Source organism: Protobothrops mucrosquamatus, unplaced genomic scaffold, assembly GCF_001527695.2.
Source record: "Protobothrops mucrosquamatus isolate PMUCROS unplaced genomic scaffold, P.Mucros_1.0 scaffold1671, whole genome shotgun sequence".
In the NCBI taxonomy this organism is placed as follows: domain Eukaryota; kingdom Metazoa; phylum Chordata; class Lepidosauria; order Squamata; family Viperidae; genus Protobothrops; species Protobothrops mucrosquamatus.
In genome coordinates this window covers 106,109-113,444 of record NW_015387828.1, presented here as the reverse complement: position 1 = coordinate 113,444, position 7,336 = coordinate 106,109, and the positions used below count along the sequence as shown (strand labels likewise).

Sequence of the window (7,336 nt, the reverse complement as noted above, 5' to 3'; positions counted from 1 at the left end):
TCTTTGTTGCTCTTCTCTGTAGTCTTTCTAGAGTCTCAGCATCTTTTTTACATCTTGGTGATCAAAACTGGATGCAGTATTCCAAGTGTGGCCTTACCAAGGCCTTGTAAAGTGGTATTAATACTTCACGTGATCTTGATTCTATCCCTCTGTTAATGCAGCCCAGCACTGTGTTGGCTTTTTTTGGCAGCTGCAGCACACGGCTGGCTTAATTTTAGCTCGCATCAGTATTCTCCCCACAGCAGTTCTGGAAGGTCAATTTATATAAAAAAATGTTCTCCATGAGTTATGGCTGTGCCTCTGCAAATAAGAGGCTACAGAAATGACCCCTTAGATCCCATTATGCTGCATATATAATCCATAAGGATCCTAGGCCCCGCCTTGTTGCTCGTGAAACATCTGGCAAATCCTGATCTTTTTGACGTAGTTACTGTGATCACATCACCATGATTTACTTTCCCTGTACACAGCCAGATTTTGTCATCCTGCCTGAAAGTTGAACATAATCTGAGTGCCCAGGGATGAATCTACCACCAATTATAACATGCTTATCCTGTTTTGTGCTTTTATTCTTATTTATTTGTAATGTTTGTTTGTTTTTAAATTTTGAACTCGGGTCTGTGACCATAATGTTATCTATTCATTTATCATTAGAATTTACTGTTTTGACTTAGTCTCTTAAAATGATTTTTCTATATGAGTAATAATAATTTTACCAAAGAGCAATAATGTTACTTTTTGCATACAGTATAAAAATTAGAATTCATTTTCTGCCGCTGTTGGATAAATTATGTTTATTTATTTTTTTTCTTTATCAGTCAGGATAAGGCTCCAGTGACTATGGACAATGCTTTACTGTTAAAACTGAATACCCATTGATTACCTTTTCAAAATGGTTTCTTTTTTTGGGAATATTTTTACACATTTACAAAGAGAACTGTTTCAAACTGGTTCATACCATTTTAAAATGTTCAGGATTGTCTGGTTCTTTTCCATTACCATTCAATTATATTCTGTGCTTTTGCCCAGAATGCACTCAAGACAGCAAATAATGAAAGAAAACCCACACAAACAAGCTGACAAAAACAGGTCAATGTCTTATTAACTAATTTGAAATTAAAAAGGCTGGCTAACTGGAAGACCTTGATTCCTTTTTTAAAAGCAGACGCAATGGCAGCTGAGAGCAAAGGAAAACCTGTTCATAACTTGAGATCACCCAAGAGAAGATAGTAATAATAATGGTAAAGTTGGAAGGTACCTTGGAGGTCATCTAGTCCAACCCCCTGCTCAGGCAGGAAACCCTATACCATTTTGGACAAATGGCTGTCCAGTCTCTTCTTAAAAACTTCCAGTGTTGGAGCATTCACCGCTTCTGGAGGCAGGTTGTTCCACTGGTTAATTGCTTTAATTGTCAGGAAGTTTCTCCTTAGTTCTAGATTTCCCAATGTGTCCATCCAATGGAGCTAGGAAAGTGAGCACAAGTCTAATAGGTCTTCTGCTCATCTTAACATCAGGACAGGTTGATGTTGAGCTAGGCAATCTCGGCTCTTTTATGACTCATGGGGTAGGCAACCTCGGCTCTTTTATGACTCATGGACTTCAACTCCCAGAATTCTTGAGTCAGCATAGCTGACTCAGGAATTCTGGGAGTTGAAGTCCATGAGTCATAAAAGAGCCGAGGTTGCCTACCCGTGAGCTAGGCTCTTGCACAAGCAATCAACTCCAATGACTTTGTTACTCTTTCTACTTTCTTTGGACTGAACCACTGTTTGCCCACTTCCTTCTCATGGCTTAGCTAATTTTTCCACTAGTACAGGGGTAGGCAACCTTGGCTCTTTTATGACTCGTGGACTTCAACTCCCAGAATTCCTCAGCCAGCTAGGAAGTCCACAAGTCATAAAAGAGCCAAGGTTGCCTACCCCTGTACTAGGAGGAATGATAAGAGTTGGCTGTTGGACATAACTATGCAAACACACTTGTTGTTACTGGTACCACCCTAGAATACAAAGACAATTGGGAAGACTCCTTTTTTTGTGGGCCTGGAGAAATGTCATCCCCATCAAAGAGGCTGCAGCCCAGTTGTGGAAGCCATAGCTATGCATGACGTAGGAACTAGTTTTAGTTTTGTGGGTGGAACAAAACCATTCAAATCTTTTCAAGCTGTACAGCCGTGGGAACTCACACCAAGACCCAAAGCCATAAAACTAAGTGGAGTAGTAATTTATACTGATGGCTACCTGTCATCCAATTAATTTAAAGAACATGACCAGAGGGTATTTTCAAAATCATCATAAAATCACCATAGGAGGTAATTGGAACAACAATCCCTCTCACCAACAAAATGATCAGCTTAATTATCAATTACCAAAAAAGCCCCACGTTCTAATTTCAATAAATAAATACTTCCATAAAAGCATGCTCTTTAAAATAGCACACATAATAGGCAATCTCGGTCAGTATTCTTTTTGATTGGCATCTCCTGGCCTGAATATCAATAATATATCAAACTTTGCACAGCTGGGGTTGGGCAGGAGTTTTGCAATTCTTCTAAGCCAATATTCCTGCTTGGGAAAAAAAAAATATTCTCTTCCAGCAATCATGGGGGCAGTCTGACCTGCTTATATTTGCAAGTCTGTAGAGTTTCCATTGCATCTTTTAAATATTTTGCAGGAAGAGCCAAGTTATCTCAGAAGAAATTAGGGCTGCTTTGTGGGGTAAGGTCAGTTTGAAAGGTTGGGGACCTGTATTACCATTCCAGCAGGCATCTGGCTGTGTTCCTGTAGAAGGTGAAGTTCCTCAGAGATGTGGTTAAGCAGAGGGGTCTATGCCAGTGGTGGCGAACCTATGGCACGGGTGCCAGAGGCGGCACTCAGAGCCCTCTCTGTGGGCATGCGCCGTCGCCCCAGTCCTAGGCCTTCAGCTGGGTTTTATAAAACCTTTGCGCTTTAGGCCTCCACTGCCGTGTGCAAAAAAAGAAAAAGTTTAATCAATCAGTCAATTTTAACTTCTCATGGGAAAAAAAAAGATCTTGCAAAGTTGGAATTGATTGATTGAACTCCCATACAGTCTGCCGTTACCACCACAGTCACACCCACCCAATGGGCCACGCCCACCCAATTGGCCACACCTACCCAATGGGCCACACCCACCCGGCACCCGACGATGCATAAGTGGGTTTTGGGTTGCAGTTTGGGCACTCGGTCTCTAAAAGGTTCTCCATCACTGGTCTATGCAGTGACCAAGAACCATCTAGGACACTTACATCTACATGTTGCTTTTCATTTGAAGAGAAACCCCCTGTAGTCTTCATTCTAATGACTCTTGGATTCTCTGCCTACCCAAAATTTTCTTTCTTTCTTTTTTTTGTAAAAAAAATTATTGGTTTTTTTCATTTTTTTCCCCATGAGCTTAGGACACAACATGGTGATCAGGGTATCAAATCATTCAAAAACAAAATCATATAAGTATAGCTCAAATTAATTATCTAATATTTCATCTCTGTTTCCTAAATATAATATTGCTTATTAAAGTTAGTACAGTTTTAGATAGAGTTCAATCAAACAAAAATCCTCAATTACATGCGATTATAATAATCTATATCTTGTTTTTAGGTTTTACTAATTACAATTATCATACTCCAATTACGTTTTAGTAAACATATAGTTGGGATTTCAGGTAACCTTAATAATAGATCATTCAGTGAGACTGATTTTTCCCCTATCACAAATAGCTCTTCCTCTCTCTCTATTACAACATAATTATCATATTTAAAATAACAATCCTACCCAAAATTTTCATTCATTACCTGGATGAGTGATGGAATGTCTCAGTTTTAATAAAACTTTGGTCCAGTTGCCATGATTTAACCTTTTTTAGATACATCTAGGACACTGCAATGCACAGCCCCCAAGAACTGTTGGTTGTGTTCTCTGGTACTGATGGAAGAGATTATTTGTAGGTCAGGACTGAACTGTGGTGTCCTTGGTGCTCTCTGAGCTTGGTTGTTCTCTTGCAAATGTTTCATTACCCAACTAGGTAACATCATCAGGGCTAGGAAGGACTGATGCTAGGCTCCCTTCTACCACTGATGAGATTACCTAGTTGGGTAATGCAATGTCTGCAAGAAATCAACCAAGCTCAGAGAGCACCAAGGCCCCCTGTGTCCTCTGGGATAATTTCAGTAAGGTGCACATGAGGTTCAACCAACCAACCCAAGAAAGGAGATCTACCTCATTGTACCAAAATCTTGAATGAAATCTTGATTAAATCGTATGCCATCTATTTTGCCTTGCTTCTTCTGCATGATCCATATGCATATAAGCTGTAGCTGGCTCTTGTGCTTGGAGACGTTGGTTGGTTGGTTCCCTTCCAAGCTAGCAGAACTATACCTTTCCTGGAAGGTGATTTAGTTAATGGTAAACGTGGCGCTGTAAAGAATAGCTCCACGCTGACCGTTCTGCAATTAACTTTCGTCAACGGTGCTGCAGTGTGTAGCTGTTCAGTAGGCAACATGCATATAAATAATACGTGACATTCAAGCTTTGTAAAAGGAAACGTTATTGACACGCTTGGAAGATGTCCATATACAAGATTTTGCTTTTACAAGATTTGCCATACAATAAAGCTCCGTGAGGAAATAAGGGGGAGGCAGGGAGGGAGTGTGCGTGTGGTGCAAAGTGCGTTCCGTGCAAACCTTCAACTGCGTGACATTAAATTATATCTTAATGAAGTTATACAAAGGCCCTTTGTGTTTGGTAAACGAAGCCAGTCCGCCCTGTGCTTTCACGCAGGCAGGCCTGTATGGAACCTGTTAGATTCATACTATTAAATTTGGGGAGGGGGTTTCAGGTTTTGGCAGCCAGACCTCATTTCATTCCATTTTATTTCACTCTGTGTTCTTCAGGGTACAGAAAGTTGTGTGAAAGGCTTCAGACTAAAATCAAGATCTCTTTTCAATCCTCTAAAAATTTAAATTAAAATGCTTCACATTCCCCTTTATTTTATATTCTGCAGCATTGTCAATGCCATCTTCACCGCCCTAAACTCTTACCATACTTAAGAGATTAAGTAGTGCTCAAATTAGTTTATTCTCCAGTCATAAATGTTGTCTGCAGAACTACTACACAGCTGTAAAAATCCTCTCTAATTTATCAATTTCCTTGGTCCTTCAAGTAACTTAACCTAAGAACTAAAAAGTCCTGGAGTGGGGCATATTACAAAAATCTCTACCTGTTCTTTGTTGACCTCAAAATGGATAGAGTTAGATCTCTTGAGTGGGAGATCTTAAGAAAATCTCAGAATTGAATATGTTTGTACAAATGCAGGGAAAAAGCATTATTCCATGCTGTTGCGTACCGGTAATTGTGTCTATGAGATCGCCAGGGTTAAGATCAACTCAAGGGAATCTTATCTTTTTATTGTCCTCAAATGTGTCTCCTCAACATTTCATCCCATTCTGTTCCAGACACTCCCCTGACTTTCAAGAACAGATTTTTAGGCAATTGTATCAATGGAGTACAATTAATGAGCTTTTTTTTTTCCCCCAAGAAAAAATAAGAGAGCAGTCTGCTTGCTGAAATCTGCCGAAGGTACCACAAAGAGAAAATCAGCTGTCCATTTAGTTTTATGTTTCTTTTTCCACTGAATTTGCACAAATGTGGTGTTTGAGTGATTTTTAAGGGGAAGTAAATAAAAGCTGAAGACTACGCGCCCTCTGATGTGCAATCTGTCTTGAAATTTTGCTTCTTTGATGGAAACGTTGCAGGCCATTAGTCCAGTGTGAAGAGGAGAGCCTTGGGAGGTTTTATGAAAAATGACTGTGTACACAAAGCATATGGGTGACTGAACAATTTTTTATGCACTCCAAAATATTTCTATCACAAGACATTCGGATTACGTTGTGCAAGATACGTTCTTGGATCAGCTTTTCTCAACCTGTTTCCCTTCCAAGAGTTTTGTATTAGAAATTGGAGACAGCAGACTTTCAGTTTGACTTCACGAGAAGGAAGGACTCCCTGGAGAAGAGCCTGATGCTGGGAAAGATTGAGGGCAATAGAAGAAGGGGACGACAGAGAATGAGGTGGCTGGATGGAGTCACTGAAGCAGTAGGTGTGAGCTTAAATGGACTCCAGAAGATGGTAGAGGACAGGAAGGCCTGGAGGAACATTGTCCATGGGGTTGCGTTGGGTCAGACACGACTTCGCAACTAACAACAACATCATATTGAAGCAACACCAAACTTTAATTCCTGGACTGCTTATGTTTGGGTCGGGTACTTCTCTGTTAAAAATACTTTGGGATAGGAAAGCAATGCATACAAAAATTCACAGGTTGAGAGAAAAGGTGTTAGAAAATAATAATAATTATTTTACATATATTTTTAAATATACCGTGTACGTAGGAGAAAATGCAAAGCAATGTAAAGTGTTTTGTGTATGCTTCTTTTCAATGGCAAAGCATTCAGTGGGACTGTGATGAATAAAATGAGATGGAAATAATACAAGGAAAGAAAATGACCTGTCCCTCCCTAGCTGGAAATAAGAAATATTCTTTTCCACAACCACCCCACTCCATTCTTTTTATCCTTAGCCAAGTCCCTTTTGGGTGACTTTTTCTGGTTTAATGGATGTCTTGTCAGCGTTATGGAGATAAATTGCTCAAAATTTGCTTGAATGTCTTGGAATATAGTTGGATGAGCTCCAGGGAATTGGTCCCGGTCCTAGGAAGGCAGCCATTCTACAATTTGTGCAACATGCTGGATAAATTCTCTGATTACCACTTCACTTTAGGTACATAAAAGGGTGTAAAAGTGTCAGCTCCTTGCTGAAGCATTGATTAATTCCTACATTAGGTGTGGGCTTGCATAATGCTCCGCGAATGGGATCCTTTTAGTGTTTGAACTAAAGCGGAAGCAGAATTTCTCTTTCTGAAGCCAAAGCCCCCACTCTATGGCATTGATTCCACCCGGAAAAAAAGTTCTTCTTGGCTATTTTGGCAGATCTATTAAGGAAGAACAGCTTTTAAAAAAAAATAAAGTGAGGGTGAGAGGATTGTGCTATGCATAAAAAGAGTGTCTTATGTCTTTTTTCCCAAACTGAGATTCCTGTTGGGTCTTTAGATTGAGGCTGTGGGGTATCGTTCTGGAAGAACCCAGGCAAGTTTTATGACCCGTGTAACCTCCTTCAGCTATCTGCTAATTTACCTATAATATAGCTGCTAGAAATAAAATATTCTAAGCATATTGTAGCCCAGAGTATGTGTGATTTTTGTTTTTGCAAATCTACAGCATTCTGTTTGAACTATTTATTCACTTGCTTCTCTCCCCCCTATCTTTTCT

The 7,336-nt window shown here is 39.8% G+C and overlaps 1 protein-coding gene across 1 annotated transcript in view; it reads left to right on the top strand.

Moving 5' to 3' along the window:
* GRID1 (glutamate ionotropic receptor delta type subunit 1) overlaps positions 1–7,336 on the top strand; it is a 304,954-nt gene that overhangs the window by 199,542 nt on the left and 98,076 nt on the right. The gene's annotated exons all lie outside the window — the stretch shown is intronic.